At 37.3% G+C, this 20,717-nt stretch overlaps 1 pseudogene across 1 annotated transcript; it reads left to right on the forward strand.

The window, feature by feature from the left end:
- Positions 1-3,399: 3,399 nt before the first annotated feature.
- LOC145067903 (TMV resistance protein N-like) lies at positions 3,400-10,599 on the forward strand (annotated as a pseudogene). The gene is made up of 7 exons (XR_013688903.1): positions 3,400-3,566; positions 5,718-5,773; positions 5,858-6,452; positions 6,790-7,871; positions 7,964-8,185; positions 8,483-9,310; positions 9,393-10,599. The product of XR_013688903.1 is annotated as a TMV resistance protein N-like (transcript).
- The last annotated feature ends 10,118 nt before the right edge of the window (positions 10,600-20,717 follow it).

Raw genomic sequence — 20,717 nt, forward strand, 5'->3', positions numbered from 1 at the left:
TTTTACAAAAATCGTTGTTAAAAAAAGGTTTTTTATGTTAAAAATGTCTTTTTTCGTATGAAGTTGGTCCACAAGGTTTTTCGCATAGTAGATTTTTCATGTGAAAAATATGATTTATACAAAAAACATATTTTCACATAAAAACCCTATTTTTTAAAAAACATATTTTTGCATAAATAACATATTTTTACATAAAAAATAAAGATATTTATAAAAATAATTTTTGACATGTTATTCATTTTTGAATTCTACAAGTGTACAAACAAAAATAATTTTTAAAAAAGACAAAACTATGAAAATGGTCTCTGTGGTTGTCAAAAATCTGTGAATTTGGTCCAAAAAACTTTGGTGGTGATCAGTGGTCCAATTTTAGATACCTCATGTGCTTTTGGTCCCTATGTTTTGTTTTTTTTGTTTTTTTTTTTTGTGGTTTAGTCCACACCCTACCCGAAATGACGAAAATTCCCTTAATAATTCTTTTTTAATTTCTTTTAATTATTTTATTACTATGTAATTAAAAAACCAAAATAAAATCCCACTTACCCACCCACCCCTCCTAATTTCTTTTTAATATTTGGTGCCACCATCCCGTTACTACCACAGTTGGATTGCCAACCACCGGAACACCACCATTCTTCTTTAACACCTACTATATCACCTTCACTGGAACCTCCATAAACCACCCTTATACCTCCACCAACAACCACCAACATCACATTAAGATCCAAAAATCAAAAATGGTTCTATAAATCAAATTATCCATCGAAATTGGAGGAAAGGGGAAGTGGGGAGGGACTGGAGGTGGGTTAACCGATGTTTGGATGAACAAGATTGGTTCTGGTGGTAGGTTTATTTCGAATCGAGAAACAAATGAGCGGTGGTGGTTTTTCACAGCAATGGTGGGGATGGTGGTTGATGAGATTTTTCGCCCGTCTGGGCACCGACGTTCGTCTCCCTAGCTTTGTTTATGCATAGAAATCCAACCCCTACTCCCTTATTGAGTCACCGTCTTCCCCACATCACCTTAACCCTAAAACCCACAATTACACCACCATCATCAACCTTGCTCCACCATCTCTTCAGTAGAGATCCAACACTAATGTGACTGTCCACCATCTTGACACTTCATCATTATCTTCTTCGGATAACAAGGCAACTTGTAATGAAGGGTAGATCAATTTCCCTCTAAACTGGGATCTAAGGCTTGAGCAGAAGAGTACTTGAAAATGGTGGATTGAAATTTGAGTTTGGAGGCGTTGACTATGGTCATAGGGTACTCTAACTTGACCATCAGTTCTGTGGTTTAGGGTTTGCAAACCCTAGCTCCATCAACAATGAAATCTATGTCAGATGTGATGGGGACGAACCGCCTGAAAGATAAAATAGGGTGAAAGATCATATAAGAATGATAGCAGTCGTTTCCGGTGAGATATGCGGCTGCCGGTGGTTGTTCCAGACATGAACCACTCACACATCACCAAACATTTTTGGACTAAAGCCATATTTTTTTTGTCAACCACAAGAACCATTTTTGCAAATATGTCATTTAAAAAACCAAGATATTTAACTGTTTAAAAATAGTTTTTTTTTCAAAATATTTCTCCAAAAATAAATATTCAATTTTTTTAGTCATACAACTATTTATAATCTTTAAAAAGTATTTTAATAACAATGCTTATTAATATATCTTTGCTGTTTTTTTTACTTATTAATTAACACATATATGTATTAATAAAACGCATCACCAAACATTTTTGGACTAAAGCCATATTTTTTTTGTCAACCACAAGAACCATTTTTGCAAATATGTCATTTAAAAAACCAAGATATTTAACTGTTTAAAAATAGTTTTTTTTTTCAGAATATTTCTCCAAAAATAAATATTCAATTTTTTTAGTCATACAACTATTTATACTCTTTAAAAAGTATTTTAATAACAATGCTTGTTAATATATCTTTGCTGTTTTTTTTACTTATTAATTAACACATATATGTATTAATAAAATACATACCAATCGACCATCTCTTCGTTAATAATAATATGTTTTATATTTTTAAGTTTTAAGTAAAAGATAGTAAACACTATTCAACCAAGGTTTTCTATTTTTTTCTATTTTTATATAAACCAATAAATAAAAGAAAAAAAATTATAAAATTAAAACTGATATTATTAATAACAACAAACATAAAAACCTACCAAGCAGTAAACATAACCAAATATGTTTATTTATTTATTATTTATAAAAACCCTTCTGTGTGAAAAATGTTTTGGACCAACTTTATATAAAAAAACATATTTCTAGATGTAAAAAGTCTTCTTTAACAAAAATGTTTTAAAAAAAAGGTTTTTATATATATTTTTATGTAAAAATATGTTTTGTTTGTATAAATATGATTTTATAAAGCGAAAATAACATATTCGAAAAAAAGGTTTTAAACAATAATTATGTAAAAAACTAAATATAGGATGAAATTGTTATAAAATTTTGAAACCTGGCCAAAAATGTAAATTTTAGACCAAATTTGTAATAAAATTTAAAACCTAGGCCGAAAATATAAAACTTTAAAGTGGGATAACCTGGTAACTGAAAAAATGATGAAAATGAATATATTTATTGGTATTTGGGACTTAGTCATAAAAAAATATATAAAATTAATTGAATATAAGGTCAAAATGTAAAATGTAAAGAGTTTATAGTAGATTTCCATAAGGAAATAACCTAGATTTTCCCAATTTTAACAAATCCTACCATGTCCGAAATGGGTGCATTTTGAGCTATTTCCAAATAAATTTATGTTTCACTAGAAGTACAATTTCTAATCGAAAAGTATATTTTCAGATTCAAATATCATACTCATATTTGGTGTTTTGGATTCCGAATTGCAGACATAAAAATTAAGTTTTCCGAAATTTCAAGAATAAGCCAAAAATTTTGAGAAAACATTTTATTTTTACAAGAATTCAACAATATGTTAAAGGAATATAACAAATGGAAAGTAGACACCATACAAAAGAACAAAATGTGATATTGGTTGATAAATTGGTGATACTATATATTTCAAAAAATGACCATTTCTAATAGAGTTCTTACAATGTGATTGATGCAAATGAGAAGAAAAATACACAATATATATTTATTGAAATCCCAAATGTCCAAAAATTAGGAGGATGTTTAATTTCTCTTCCAAAAATAATGGTTATTTTTGCAAATGCCCAAAAATCAGATCATTTTCTTATATTTTCCAAATTATGTGACTAGTTTTGTAAATATCCCTATTTTAAGGGTTAGGAGGTGATAGTATGAAGAAATGTGATGACTAATAATGAAACTCTGAAAATTGAGTAAATATATAACAGATTATAATCACTTTCTTATTGTTTTCACTACCTCGTTAGTCTATCCGAAGAACTGGGAGAAACAGAGTGAACGGTAGCTACCTACTCAAATCGATCCAAGTTGAAAGAATAAATTAAGGATAAATGCTATTGAAGTTGAAGTATAATCTCGCAAAGTAAAGAGATAGAAAGAGTTTCAGCTAAAGTTTGGTGTTGCTGGGAATTTGAGGTACGTTCCTCAAACTGATAAATTGATGAATTATACTATAAGTTACCAAGAAAGAAATGGAAGTGTTAACGAAGTTTTATATATTTTATTGAGTAAATTTTATCAAATAGTTAAAAAATGTCGATCCGGAATGTGAGAAACCTATTTTGACCTAATTTAGTCAAAGTTGTGAAATTTTGGAATTAGTGTGGTTGGATGATCAAATTAAACAATCTGTGAAGTTAATATGGTGTTGTGTATGTTACAAAAGAATGGAATTTGGAGGAAAACGAGTCTAATGATGTGTGTATGTGTTGTGGATACTAAAAGAAAGTGAAACAGGGGGTTGGTCCCTTGTGCGCTGCTTTGTGTTTGTTGAGAAAATACAAGTATGCTTGCCACTATTTGAATTTGTGTATTACTACGTTTAAGCACCAAATACTTAGGAAACTCATGATAAGTACATAACATTATAATTGGATCAATGATTAGTCAATTACTGATTACCAACTGTGGTGTTTCAAATGGAGTCTGGTTAGTGATGAAAATGTAAACATAGGCAGAGGATCTATGGTTGGGACGTTTTGGTGATTTCAAGTTAACTTTCTAAATCAGATACAAGTTATATGTGTCGGTGGGAAAGCAAAAGTTCGTAATATAAGCATTTTGAAATGCATATATTCGTGTTGTATGTTTATACAATGATAGTAAATCAATAGACTAATACTTAATGATGGTTACGAGTGTGCATTTTAGTAGATGGTATCGTTGTAAAAGTTATAATATAGTGACTTAATTAGTGATGTCCTCTTGGAAGGCTATGTAAAGCATAATATGTATTTTTATGTTTTTTAGAAGTATAATTAGATTTTTTTAGAAGTACATATCTGTATTTTTACGTTTTTAGAACTATAACTATGATTTTTTTTCATATAAACATGCTTTTGATTGATATGCTTCTACATACATTTCTATACTTCTAGAAGATAATTAATATTTCTAAAAAATATATTTATATTTCTAAAAAATGTAAAAATGAGTATTTATACTTCTAAAAAAACATATTTATATAATGTTTAGTTAAACTTTTTCTCGTGTATAGTTATGTTTTTTCTACATGAATACGTATAATATGAAAAAAATCATACTTAAGGCTTTCTTTTTTGCAAATTTGAGAATGTACAATCTAAATGGGATGGAGCATTACAGAATAATGAACAAAAATCATGTTTGTTTGGCACAAAGGAACGAATGGAGCATTATCTCATGGAATGCAATTCCTTCTTGCATGATTTTCATTGCATGGTGGAGGGGTGTTTTTTTTTTTTTTTTTTTTTTTTTCTCGTTCTTTTAGGGAATGGAATGACATATTTTAATTATAAATTACTTTTATTCATATAATATTCAATAATACTAATCTTTCTTATTAAATTTTAATATGTTAATTAAACTATTTTTTTGGCATTTATATTTTTTATAAATATATTTTTTGATTACATGCTAGTTTTGAGTTTCTAAACAATATTGTAATTGATATATATATATATATATATATATATATATATATATATATATATATATATATATATATATATATATATATATATATATATATATACACGCACACACACATATTATTATTTGAAATACACATAGAACATAAGTTAAATGAAATGAAATATGCTTATATGTATTTTATTTAAGGATATACCTTTATTTGTTTAAATACAATAACACTTTTTTATTGATCAATTTAATTTTTATTTAGTTTTTAATCTAATGACATGTGTGAATGACTCATTCCATTTTTTCAACCAACCTAACATGACTATGAAATGTAATGATCAATTTTATTACCTCATTCATTCCATTACTTTGAGATTCCATTCCCATCACAGCAAACAAAATTACTTTCTCATTATTCTCACTATGTGGTTAATCGATCTAGAGAATTAAGAGAAAAGAGTCAAGCTGTGGAACAAATCGTATAGAAATTGAATTATGAGCTTTTAAAGTAAAGAGTTGAGAAAGGGAGTTTGCTTAAGTTTGGTTTTGCTGTGAAATTTCCTCCACTTATTTTAAGAAAAATCTCAAATTTAGAATATTGAGTAAAATATTAGTTTCTATAATGTGATTGTGGAAAAACTAACTCACATTATCTTCGAATTGTAGCTGGTATTATACATTCAAAGGAGTTTTTTATGACCAACAAAATGAAAAAGAAATGTGTAAGGAGTACGTAGTTATGAGATTTTCTATATGGTAATTTGTTCAATTATGAGTTCTTACGAGATTTTCCTACATGATAACAGGTTTTATTGGAAACTCACATCTCTCCGAGGTTCTTTTCGTTGAGGTGCTCAAACCACTTACATTCTATCTCAATTCTCAAGTAATTAACACATCGATGGCATCATCATCATCTTCTCCATCGGCTCCGGCGCTTTCTTCTCAGTCATGGAAGTACCATGTTTTTCTTAGCTTTAGAGGAGAAGATACTCGCAATACATTTGTGGGTCATCTCTACTCAGCTCTTGAACAAGAAGGTATCTACACATTCAAAGACAACGAAACACTTCCCCGAGGAGAATCAATCCACCCATCCCTTATGAAGGCTATCAAAGAATCACAAATAGCCATCATAGTATTTTCAAAAAACTATGGTGATTCATCCTGGTGTCTGGATGAACTTGCACATATTATGAAATGTAGGGATACAAAAGGGCAAATAGTTATGCCTATATTTTATGACGTGGATCCCTCTGAAATACGAAAACAAAAACAGCGGTACGGAGAAGCATTTGCTAAACATGAGTTGGAGAACAAAACCAAGGTTGAATCTTGGAGAGAAGCACTTGTGGATGCAAGTAATATTTCTGGATGGGAACCCAAGCACATTGCCAATGGGTAATTTTCTTCTTTATTTCATGGAAGCAAGGGCGGAGCTTATATATGGCTATAAAGGCCACAGCCCCCCCCCCCCCCCCCCCCCCCCCCTGATTTTTTTGGCATTAATAGTCCCCACACTTTAATTGTATACATATTAGGTCCAAAAATATAAAATTTTGACTATGGCCCCCCCTGTTTACCAATTTTTATACAAATTATATTTTTGCCCCCCCCCCCCCCCCCCCCCCCCCCCCCCGAATGAAAGATTGAAGCTCTGCCACTGCATGGAAGATGAAACAAGTGCCTCTTTTGTCAAAGTGTGTATGTTAATTATCCTTCTAAATCCGATGTGTAGGCATGAATCAAAAGGCATCAAACAAATTGTTGCCGAAATTTCGCAGAAGTTGCATCGAGTAACTTCAAGTGAAAATGAAAACCTGATCGGAATGGGGTCTCGCTTTGCAAGCTTTGAGATTGGAGTTACAAGTTGGGTCAGGTGGTGTGCGCATGGTTGGAATATGGGGGGTTGGGGGTGGTGGTAAGACTACTCTTGCTTCTTCCATATATGATGAAACTTGTAGGCAGTTTGATGGTTGCTGCTTTGTTCAAAATATTCGAGAGGAATCAAGCAGGTATGGTTTGGGAAAGTTGGAAGGAGAGATTCTTTCAAAAATGGGAGTAAACAATGTTGGAGGAGGAAGATGCATGATTAAGGATAGGTTGTGCCATAAAAAGGTGTTGATTGTTCTAGATGATGTCGATCACCTTGACCAACTAAAAACATTGGCAGGATCACATGATTGGTTCGGTGAAGGAAGTCTAATAATTATAACAACCCGTGATAAGCATTTATTAGCTGCACACCAAGTAAATGTGATGCACAATATTAGCTTGTTAAATAGTGACGAGGCTATGAAGCTTTTTTGCAAACATGCACCCCAAGATAACAGACCTGTGGAAGATTATCTGCAACTTTCAAAAGAAGTGGTGTCTTATGCTGGTGGACTTCCATTAGCACTTACAGTTCTTGCTTCTTTTCTGCGTGACAAAGACATCAATGAGTGGAGGAGTGCATTAGCCAGACTGAAAGAGATCCCAGATAGTGATATTCTGGAAAAGCTAAAGATTAGCTTTGATGGGCTTAAACCGGTTGAGAAAGAATTGTTCCTTGATATTGCGTGTTTCTTTAGGAGGGATGATAAAGATAAGGCAATGAGAATCCTTGAGGCTTGTGGTTTTCATCCTGTTATAGGAGTGAAGGTGTTGATACAAAAGGCTCTCATAACCATTTCGTATGGATTGTTTGATATGCATGACTTGGTGCAAGAAATGGGACACCACATTGTCAGAGGGGAACACCCTAACAATCCTGAAAAACATAGTAGGTTGTGGAAGAAGGAAGATATTTTTAAGATATGTGCTATGGATGCAACAACGGTAGTGGTTAAACTAGCTTTGCATGATTATCATGTATTTATAAACAAACACTTTTAACTCAACCCTCACACCAATTTGTTCCTCTATCACAGGAGCTTGATATGATTGAAGCAATAAGATTTGAATACAGCAGTAAGGATCAGTTACAAAGGCATAAACATCATCCTGGTATTGTTGCAAACACTAAGAACCTTAGGTGGATTGATTGGGAAGGTGATCTTGCAAATCCATTTCTTAGTAACTTTCCACAAAAGACGCTTTGCTGTCTAAGATTGAATAACAGCTTGCAAAGACAACTTTGGGAGGGTTGTAAGGTAATTCTTATTGTCCATTTAATTAAGAGATGTAAAAAAAGAGATGATGAATGATAGACCTTACTAAAGCTATATTTTTGTTGATTGATAACCATTATAAGACATTGATATAAATCATATTATTTTGCTTTTAGTAAGAGATCTTTAGATTGTTAATTAAACAAACACTTCACTAATGATTTCCATGTACACATGGAAGAAATTAGGTTTTTGTGTAATTATAATAATATATATGTATGTATGTATGTGTGTGCATGCGTGCCAAAATTTTGACTGGTTTGCACTTGTATACAACAGTTGCTACCAAATTTGAAGACAATTGAACTTCTGGGTTTGCGTAACCTAATCACAATACCAGATTTTGATGGACTTCCAAATCTTGAAAAATTCGTTCTTAGTGGATGTTTATATTTAGAAGAAGTTCATCCATCGATTGGACACTTGGAAAGGCTTGTTTCCTTATCCATATCAAGTTGTTCCAGTCTTAAAAGGTTCCCACCCATTCCCGGACTACAGAAACTTGAGATCCTTTCATTCACAGGGTGCAGCAAACTTTTTAAGTTCTCAGAGATCCAAGAAGAGAACATGGAGAATTTACCACGTCTTGATTTGGATAATAGAAGGAAAGAAGTTGCATCTTATATAGAATCATGTGCAAACTTTTTTGTTAATTGTTGGAGGTGTTGTTGCAGCAATATTCCTGGTGTAGAATGGTGTTCACAGGAGCCTTTAGCTCAAAACAACATGAACAACATAGGGTTACAGTTTTTTCTGAGAGACTTACGAGAGTTGGATCTCAGCTACTGCAGGTTAGGAGATGAAAGCATGAGCTCTGCTATTTGGGAGTTACCCAACTTGCAAAAACTCGATCTATCAGGAAATAAATTTTCACGGTTGAATTTTAGTCCCTTGCGACTTCCTCGGCTCAAATGTATTGATGTTTCATGCTGCAAAAACCTTGTAGAATTGTCAGAGCTGCCATCAAGTATAGCTGTTGTTATAGCGGATGGTTGTAAGTCACTTGAAAGCTTTGGAGATATTTCAAACTGCAAATGGTTGTGGAAAGTCTCACTTCGGCGTGGGAACAAATGTTTTGGTTACATATTACTAGATTCCATGATCCAGGTTTGGCTCTATTTACCATTTAAATTCCAATCTTTATTATATAGACTCAATCATAAATGTTTGTGTTTAATTTCCATGGCAGGGAAATGCCAGTGAAGATTACTTTATCAGTTTCATTATTGAACATCAGATTCCAAAGGTGTTTATAGGTAGGCTGTTTCGGGGGAGAACATTTACACCACGTCTTCCAGATGATTGGTACAATGACTTTTGTGGGTTCTTAATATGCGTTGTTGTTAACCAAATGCCATATCCGGATATTGATATAGTCATCAAGCAGGAGGTAGATGAAGATTCTCTATTTGAGCTTTGGCAGGAACCTAATGAAGTAATCAAGCCTGAATTTGATAAAAACACAACATATACAGGATATGTTTCCTTTGGTTCATTGAGACACACCGGATTTTCGAATTCATTATACACTATGATATCAGTTTCCTTGGACAGCAGGTATATGAATTCGTCAAAAGGTGAGAGTTATGTTGGGGTTGAGCTTGTCCCTAGGAAAAGTAAAGGTGATCAGCCACAAGCAACAAAAGTCGCAACAGATTCCTCAGAATATTGGGATGAGGAAGCTAGTAGTATAAAGACATTTAAGATCAAACGTGATTCAAAGTCTTCTATCAAGATTCTATGGCGACCTTGGGACAAGTGGTTCTGACAACCTCTTTGTGATTTGTTTATAAGTTTGTGGCTTTCTTTGTGTTCCTTCATGCGACCATTGTTAATTCTTTCCCTATTTTCCAGGACTTCTACTTTTAGGGTTTTTTCTTATTAGCTGTATATTAGTTGTCTATTATTAGCTGTATATTTCTAGGGTATTTAATATATTACCTAGTCAAAATATTGCTCCAAAATTAGAAGATTGTAATTTCCTATTTTATAGCTATCTCCCTGTATATGTACGATTCTGTTGTGGAATGAAATCAAGGTAGATTCAATTACGTTCATGGTATCAGAGCCATCGCTCTCTACCTAAAATCACTACCTGCAGATCACGATCTGCACCTCCTGCTATTTTCTTTTCTCTATTATTTTCTTTTCCAACCTGTTCTCATGTCTGAAAAGGCGGAAGCCTCATCCACAGCCGTCGCCAAAACCATGCACCTTGTGTATACTGTGGCCAATATTCAACACAAGGTCAGGGTTCTCGATGGCTTGAAGGTCTCTTACTCATCATGGGTTAAGTTATTCCAGCTTCATGCCAAGGGCTATAAAGTCATGGCACATATTGATGGTACGAAACCACCTGCCAAAACTGATCCCGAGTATGAATAATGATCTGAAATCGATGCAATCGTCTTGCAATTGATTTATGGGTATCTGATGACATGCTGACTCGTGTCCTTGAAACCCAATCTACAGCTCGTGAAGCTTGGTGTCGCATTCAAACCATATTCCTCAACAATAAAGGTTTAAGGGTTGCAACCCTTGAACACGAGTTCAACACTCTCACTCTGAAATCCATGCCATCCCTCGAAGCATATTGTCAAAAGGTTAAGGAACTAGGTGACAGACTCAATGATGTGGACTGCCCTGTCAACAATCAACGATTAGTTCTTCAATTAGTTTGTGGATTACGTGCAATTAGTTTGTGGATTACGTGCTGAGTATGATACGACAACGGCCTACATTAATCAGACTCTTCCCACGTGGGAGACGGTTGTGAGTAAGCTGGAACTCGAACACCAAAGGCAGACAGCCCGTGAGACCTTGTCCCCACCCACAGCCATGGATGCTGTGCATTCTGCTCCATCTACTCAACTCAATCGCCGACGCCAAGGCAACAACCCAATGGCAAGCGACCCAATTCTCAGCAGAGTAGTTCTTCCTCTGCCCCAAGGCGCAACCAATTGAATCAACAACCCAGGTCTCAGTAGGTTCAGCAAGCACATGAACAACCTTGGTTTTCCTCAAATGTCCGTGCTCCCTATTGGGCTTATTGGAGCCCACCTCCCTATCCTTATCCAACAACTGCAGTTTGGAACTCTCCATAAAATTGTCAACCATCCCAGACTTGGACTCCTTCTGCCCGTAGGCCTGCTTCTCACACCAATGGCCCAACAGACAATCATGCTTATCTCACAGCTTATGGCCCGATGGAACCTACTCAAATAGGTGAAGCTTTTCAAGAAATGAATCTGGAACAACCCGCTGAACAGTGGTACATGGATTCGGGAGCCAATGATCACCTTACTGGAGACTAAGGTAAAATTTCAAATCGCTCGTTATCTTGTCCAATTGGTTCGATATTTGTTGAAAATGGTGCTCGTGTGCTAGTGCAAGTATCAGGTCGCTCATCTTTTCAAACACCCACCCGAGACCTACACCTTAAAAATATTCATTACATCCCAAATATCATTAAAAACCTTATTTCTGTTAGAAAATTTTCAATTGATAACAAAGTTTCTGTTGGATTTGATCCATATGTGTTTTCTATGAAGGATTACCAGACGGGCCGGATGATATCTCGCCACAATAGCTTCAGTCAACTTTATCCTCTCACCTATCCGGTCCCGGGTTCCACCTTTCTGTACGCAAGTGCTCAAGATGTTTGGCATGATCGTTTGGGTCATCCTGGCCTCCCTGTTTTGGATTTTCTTAGTTCAAATAAAATCATTCCATGTAATAAACGTTGTCGAACTTTAGTTTGTAATGCGTGTCAAATTTCCAAGCATAAACGTCTAGCTTTTTCTATTTCTACATCTTTTACTATATTTCCCTTTGATATAATTCTTGTGTCTTGTGGACCTCACCTGTAACAAGTAAAACTGGATATAAATACCACATGGTTTTAATGGATGATTACACCCAATACACATGGGTATTTCCATTAAAGTCTTTGATATAATTCTTGTGTCTTGTGGACCTCACCTGTAACAAGTAAAACTGGATATAAATACTACATGGTTTTAATGGATGATTACACCCAATACACATGGGTATTTCCATTAAAGTTCAAGTCTGAAACCTTCATAAAATTCTCAACATTTCGAAAATACATTAAAACCCAATTCAACATACCAATCAAAGCCTTCCACTGTGACTAGTGTAACAACCCGGATTCCCAGGTATTATTCATTTATTTATTTTGTTAATTTGTGAGGAGACTCGGCGAGTTGGAGCCTAGACTCGCCGAGTATGATCGCGGATTTGGACGCGGGTTCGCGCCTGGACTCGGCGAGTCCAAGGAATGGACTCGGTGAGTCCGCGCTGTTTAATGAAACCCTAATTTCCTGGCCTTGAGCCCTATTTAAAGGACCTTAAACCCCTCCATTGTGGCTACCTTGACCTTGAGAGCACCAAAACAGCTGAGAGCTCTTGTGAGTGAGATAAGAGGCCATTATTCACCAATTTTGTGTGTGTTTGCAAGAAAGGAAGGGGAAAGTCAAGCTAGGAGAGTTGGGGAGCTTGGATCTACTTCCATTTCGACAGAGGAGGCTACTTGAGGTATCATTCAGAGCTTATTCTCGTGTTTTTGTTGATATGGTCAAATCTAGGGTTTCTTCATGCCTTGTTTGCCTTGTATTTGGAGTGTGAGAGGTCCCATGGGGATATGGTACCTAGATCTGGACCTTAGTAGGTCCAGAGAGTCCCAAATGCCATGCTTTATGTCTTTCCTTTTGAGTTGGAGACTTAGGTTGCCATTTTAGAGGTCATTTCTTCAAAAGAAGCCTTGTAGGCGTTGCATGGTAGCCAAGACTGTGACTTTACGTGATGAATGTGCTTGGGAGGGCCAGATCTATGAGTTGTTGGAGCGGATCTGACCTCAGAAGCGAGATTGAGTTGATGCCTAATGCATGGCATGGACTCGCCGAGTCCGAAGAACAGACTCGGCGAGTAGCATGAAGATTGTCCTTAACCACTCAGCGAGTGGTCTTGCCGAGTTAAGGGTTGACTCAGTGAGTCAGGGAGAGTTAGAGAGGGTTGACAGGTGGACTGAGTCGAGCTGGAACTCGCCGAGTTGTTCTTGAGACTCGGCGAGTTGAGTCGTGGTGGCCCCGCGATTCTTGCCAGGTGGGACTCGTCGAGTTGGGGGTGTACTCGACGTGTCAGGAAAGGATCCTAGGGAGTCAGTGAACACGTATAGACTCGCCGAGTCGCCCTAGTGCACTCACCGAGTCCGGTCAAAGTTGACCGTTGACTGTTGACGATCGAAAAATACAACCGAGTTTAAATTTTTCAAAAACAACTCGATTCCATTAAATCATTACAAAAAGGTTTTCAATACAAAACATTTAGCGTATTCCCAGAATCACATTACTACAAAATCATGAGGAGCGGTACGATCACGCCTTCGCCTTGCCACGGTCTCCTGAAAAACCTGAAAAACATAAAACCACAACTGTAAGCCCGAAAGCTTAGTGAGATATCCCCAAAATACCAACCACATATACCATACACGCATAACATGCCATAACATATCCGATCACAGAACAGCCATGCAGCTCGGGTCTACTGTGGGACTGGTCCGCCGCACCGGCCAACAGTCCACCTGGTCCACCCTCCGAGTCTAGCCATATCCCCCGAGTCTACAGTGTGATTGGTCCGCCCGCACCGGGTCTTCAATCCACCTGGTCCACTCTCCGAATCTAACCACATACATCGAGTCTGCAGTGTGATTGGTCCGCCCGCACCGGGCCTTCAATCCACCTGGTCCACTCTCTGAGTCTACAGTATGACTGGTCCGCCCGCACCGGGCCTTCAGTCGGCTTGGTCCACTCTCCGAGCCTCGGCACGTCTGGTCCGCCCTCTTGGGGCCTACAGCCTATCCGGACCGCTCGCTGGGCCTTCGGGACAACCGGTCCGCCTTGGGTATCTTGGCCTACAGCACAAAGCAGGACCCGCCTCAACCCAACTCCAGTCCAAACAACCGTGTGCACATAAACATACAAACATATAACAATTCACAGTCAACAAGCAGATCAAACAGATCACATAACATATCATCATCCTAACCAGGATACTGACCTAACCGGTCACTAGCATAACATCACCCTATCTCTCAGGATACCGATCTTAATCAGGTCTCTAACATATACCATCCTAGTTACCAGGATGCAAACATATCAAAGCAACAACATAACAACAACTACCCGAATCTCAATCCGATAAGGGCCGGCCTTGGTGCCGTAGACCCTGTTGATATAGTGAGGATAACTCACCTCGAAACGGCCGGCTGAAAGGATAAGATCCCGCTGCTTCGAACTCCGACACGAACTCCTCCACTGAACACCAAAACACTCAACTCAATAAATACCCTTAATTACCAAAATACCCCTGGAAGACAACTGGTCAACCTTTGGACAAGGTCAAAGTCAACCCCTGACTGACTCTACTCGCCGAGTCAACCCGATGACTCGCCGAGTCCCCATACTCAGAACTTCCCTCAATCCGCGACCTAACTCGCCGAGTCACCCAGAGACTCGCCGAGTCCAACAACTCTGAGTCCACTCGTCCACAATTCACCGAGTCATCCCTTGACTCGTCGATTCTCGACTCAACCAGAAAATATTGGGACTCTTCGACAAGACTCGCCGAGTCCAAGAACAGACTCGCCGAGTCTAAGGCTATCTTCAACCTACTCGCCGAGTTGTTCATACAACTCGCCGAGTTCCAGGCCATCTTCATCCAACTCGCCAAGTTGTTCTTCCAACTCGTCGAGTTCCAGCTCATCTTCAAGCAACTCGTCGAGTCTACCCATGTAACTCGCCGAGTACCACCGGTCTGAATCCATACAGAAGCACTCCAGGCCATGCAATTGATCCAAAACATAGATCTAGCCTCCTACAACCCATCCATCATGTAAAGTGGCAAACTTTACGTGAATCCAAAGAGATCTATGCATTTTCACTCTAGGGTTTGGGTTTGGGACAAGATGGCTCCATCAACCACTCACAAACAGGGACTTTCATGCACTCTAGATCTTCTCCCTTCCAGATCTGAGGTAGCAACCTCAGATCTAACCTCCAAACCCCAAAACATCCCAAGATAAGCTCCCCACAAACCCCAAAATGATGAATCCATAAGAGTAACAGCCCAAGGACGAGATATTACCTCAAAAGAACGCCCCAACTGCAATGGAACTCGAATCCAAGCAAAGCCCCTTGCTCCAAGCCTCCTACCCTTCAAGATTTCCTCAACAATTGCTTCTCCAAGCTTCCAAATGCAATATGATCACTCACACACGAAGGCTAAGGGTTTCTGGACTTGAGGATGAGTAAAGAGGCTGAGGGATGGATGTTATGTTCTTTATATAGGGCTAAAACCCGAGAATTAGGGTTTTCTCCACTCAGCGCCTACTCGCCGAGTCGGCCACTTAACACGCCACCAAATCGCGACTCTACTCGCCGAGTACCACCCATGGACTCGCCGAGTTCCCTTGATCATTTACTCTTTTAGCCCTTCAACTCTACCCCTGATATTTCGGGATGTTACATCTAGGGGTGAATTCGACAACCATTCTTTCAAAACGTTCGCTGACATGAATGACCTCCACTTCTGGTTTTCTTGCCCTCAAACATCCCAACAAAATGGGAAATCATAGCACATGATTCGAAGACTTAACGAAATCATGCTTGTACTTCTTACACATGCATCTCTTCCACCACATTTCTGGGTCGAGGCTCTACATACGGCCTGTTATCTCCATAACATCTTCCCGACTAAGCTCCTCAATTTTCACACTCCCATGTCAGCTCTTTACCTCTGCCAACCTGACTATGGCCACTTACGAGTGTTTGGATGTGCGTGTTATCCCAACACCACCTCCACTCGAGCACACAAATTAGATATTCGTGCCAAACTTTGAGTTTATCTCAGTTATCCGGCCCATTTTCGTGGCTATCGGTGCCTTGACCTCTACACGGGAAAGATAATTTTATCCCGTCATGTAACATTCGATGAAACCTCTTTTCCTATCGCAAATAAATCCATATCCACACCCATAGACTACTCCTTCCTCGAGTCTACCCCATCTCCCACCTTATTTGATCCTAGACCTAACATCCCCACCTCATCTACATCGTCTGTCACACCACTCACCCCCTCCATACCGCTACCACCACCACCACCACCACCCCCTCCCCCTCTGCCACTCATCCACCCCTACCACCGCTTCAAACACTATAAGAAACCCACTTCCTGCCCAGCCTATCAGCCCCTCGCCTACACCACTCTCTAGTAACACCCCAACCTCTATATCAACACCAACCCCTCTTTCTATCATATCACGACCCCCTTCCCCCCACCTACCAACACTCATCCCATGACAACCCGCTCCCAGTCTGGTTCACTAAAACCACGGGAACCCATTAATCTCCATACTTCTGCATCTCACACCATCTCACCTGTACCCACTTCTCACCTAAAGGCCCTATTTGATCCTCACTGGCGTAACGCCATGCACGAAGAATATCAAGCCTTAATGGACAACCACATCAGGCAGTTAGTACCTCGGCCTTCCAATGCTAATATTATTTGGTGCCTTTGGCTATTTAGATATAAATTCAATGCCAATAGCAATCTACAAAGGTATAAATCTCGGTTAGTCGTTAGTGGAAAATGTCAAAAAGTTGGTATTGATTGTGAAGAGACTTTTAGTCCCGTGGTTAAACCAACCACAATCAGAACGGTGCTTAGTCTTGCAGTTTCCTGGAGTTAGCCAATACACGAACTTGACGTCAAAAATGCATTTCTTCACAGGGACTTGCACGAGACTGTTTACATGCATCAACCCATGGGGGTTTAGAGATGCCACTTATCCTAATCATGTTTGCATGTTACAAAAATCATCATATGGCCTTAAACAGGCTCCTCGCGCGTTGTACGATAGATTTGCCACCTATACCACTAAGTGTGGCTTCAGGAGCACCGTTAGTGACACTTCTCTCTTTTTCTATAAACAAGGAAATGAAATGGCCTATTTACTATTGTACATTGACGACATCATCCTCACCACTTCTTCTGACAAGCTACTCACCAACATCATTGCCACACTTTCTTGTGAGTTTGGTATGTCTGATTTGGGGGCTCTTCATCACTTTCTTGGGATCCATGTGAAACGCCAAAATGGCGGGTTGTTCCTGTCTCAGGAAACATACGCCGCTGACATTCTGTCCGGCGCTCACATAGCTGATTGCAAACCAAGTGCCACACCAGTTGATACATCGCCAAAATTGAGCGCATCTAGTGGTGAACCATTAGCTGATGGAACATTATATCGCAAACTTGTGGGTGCCTTACGGTATCTCACTATTACTAGACCTGATCTCACGTATGCGGTACAACAAATATGTCTATTTATGCATGCCCCGCGGGAACCCCACTTCAAATTCCTAAAACGAGTTCTTCGATATCTTAAGGGCACTATTCAACTTGGTCTTCATATCTCTCCCTCAAAATCGAGTCAACTTATCGCCTACTCTAATTTGGGGGGGGGGGGGGACTGGATTCCTGACGATCTACTTCGGGTTATTGTTTCTTTCTTGAGGAAAATTTGATGTCTTGGTCGTCAAAAAGACAACATACTATATCACGATCAAGCGCCGAAGCTGAATATCGTGGGGTCGCAAATGCTGTTGCTGAAACGAGTTGGGTAAACAACTTGCTTCTGGAATTATTTGTCCCAACTCGCAAAGCAACCATTGTTTATTGTGTCAACATATCTGCAGTCTTTTTGTCTGAAAATCCGATGCAACACCAATGTACAAAGCATGTGGAACTCGATATCCATATTGGAAGAGAAAAAGTTCGCATTGGTGACATTAGAGTTCTTCACATCCCATCAGATTTTCAGTATGTAGACATCTTCAGAAAAGGCCTACCGCGTCAACTATTTACTCGTTTTCGATCCAGTCTTTGCCTCCGGTCTCCTCTTGCTCAGACTGAGGGGGTGTATTAGTTGTATATTAGTTTTCTATTATTAGTTGTATATTTCTAAGGTATTTAATATATTACCTAGCCAAAATATTGCTCCAAAATTAGAAGATTGTAATTTTCTATTTTATAGCTATCGCCCTGTATATGTACGATTCTGTTGTGGAATGAAATCAAGGAGAATTCAATTACGTTCATTTCTTTCTTTCTTGGACACTGTTTTGCTACATTAGTTTTGTTTTGAGGCTTATTCCAATTAGTAGTTGTTATAATATCTATTACAAAAATAAAAAATATCCTTAATATATGGATACCCTAGCATAATTTGTAATTGTATTAACAAATTTTATATTGCTTAAAATGTTTTGTTTTCAAAATTTGAGTATAACTTCATCATTTATAGTGCCTTCTTTTGACATATCAGATTACTAATACACCATAATCAATGAAGTTTAATCATAATGAAACTGCTTCTGTTTTCTATATAAAATTCCAAATGATGATTTGCTTTTCTTACCAACATTAATAACTTTGCATACTCATAAAAACTTCTATTATAACTTTTTTTTCGTAGACTTCTTTACAAGTTGTTTCAAGTGACTCTACAAACACATAACAGACCGAAGATGATTATTCAAATGATGACTACTCTAAAGTTAAGGGTCTGGAGAAACATGGGTACATTCGATGTGTAGGAAGGATGCCAACTGTAAAAGATAACAATGCTTCATGTTCTACTGATCACAAACTGTTGAACAACTAAAGGATGGGTTAGCTTGTACACAAAATGCATTGAACGTTCTCTTCAACATTGTCAAGGATCATATTCCAAATGCAAACTTATTTGGAATGCTTAACAATTTGAACTTAGAGGTAACTAAATATAAATTAACAATTATTTTAGTATTACACTATATATTAGTGACAATACTACTCTGCATTTGTTTCAGTTCCTGATAATCTTTCTATGGTTCCTAATACCTCTCCTTTAGGAAATCGATGAGCCTCATCTGAAAGCAATCATAACTAAGTGAACGAGATAAGCAATTATACAATGTTCGAGGTCAATGAAGTTTCATGTTTCTTCCCAACAAGTATTTATTTCAATAGTTTTATGTTTTGAGTACTTGCACAACATTTAGACATATTAAACTTTTTTTTGAAGACGGTTATGTTTTAAATGTATTGAAATTATTGTTTTAGACAAGTTTGAATTGATGTAATGATATTTTGTTTTTGCTTTATTTTAATTGTCCTATTATTATTTTATATTTCATTTAAAATAAAAAAAATAAGATTTAATTTATTAATATAACTTTTTTGTTAAAAAAAATGCCACTAAAAGCATGAAAATAATAATTATTTTTGCAGTTAAACAGTGACATAAAAATAGTGCCACTAAAATCTATAAGTGCTTTAGTGGCATAATTGTAAAGTGCCACTAAAACCCAATTAGGCTGCAACGACACAACCAAAAAGTGTCACTAAAAGTCTTTAGTGGCAGCGCTTTTAGTGGCACTATTTTTTTTGTGCTGCTGATTGCCAGGGAGTCTTTAGTGGCACATTTTTGGTTTTTAGTGGCACTTTTTCTGTGCCACTAAATTTAATTTTATTTGTAGTGGAAGGAGCATCAGCGGTTTTTGTGAGGAGGAATATGACAGAAGTGGAATCGCTAAGGAGAAGCTGACGCATATTTTATTTGGGGATGATAAATACACCAAAGCTTATTGTTTGATATGATTGCAATGAAACACATTGCTTTTTTGAGATATTTTCAAATTGCCCATAATTTCTAGGTCCATTTGTAGGTGATAGTTCTGAAGAACTATTGGATGAGGGAAAGGATGCTTTGCTCAGTGAAGATGAAATTGCCGATTTCATTTTTGAAGAAGTCAAAACAGCTGAACCTGCTGCTCCATCTAGGTGTGGCTTTTGTTGCTTATGTTTTATCATTATATTTTGGTTAATTATCAATTTCTGAAAATTGTAGGATCGATTGAACTTGTGTAAGGAGAAGCTCCATGGGTCTTTAAATTTGAGCAAGGGTAAGTTTTTTCCTGAATAGTTTATTTTAGTTCCAAAGTAGAACTATTAAGAAATCTAACTTTAATGGCATCTTAATTTGCAAATTGTCATGATTTTAACTCCAATAAAGGTTTGAGACCATATTTAAAAAGATTATTTATTATTTAAAACCAAAATTTGTAGAATATGAAATGGACATATGTTTTTCTTGCTATGACATGTAAAAGGAACTTGAGGTGACCCGAGCACTAATAGACATTGTTTTGCCCAAAGTAGGAAAGTGATCCAATTGCAACAGGGCAGGGCAAAGTAAGAAGCTGAGGTGTATAGATGTTTAATGAGTTTAACTGTTAACCTTTTCCATGTCACCTTCAAATTGGTATTGTTTAGATCATTATGATTACTACTAACACATATAATATTTTAATTAAATTGGAAGAAATATTAATTTTGTTTATCTTTTAGCTAAATGTTTTGTGATGCAACCCTCTGTAACCATGTTGTC

The sequence above is a fragment of the Lactuca serriola genome, chromosome 8 (assembly GCF_051521515.1).
Source record: "Lactuca serriola cultivar US96UC23 chromosome 8, Lser_US96UC23_V15, whole genome shotgun sequence".
Classification (NCBI taxonomy): Eukaryota; Viridiplantae; Streptophyta; class Magnoliopsida; order Asterales; family Asteraceae; genus Lactuca; species Lactuca serriola.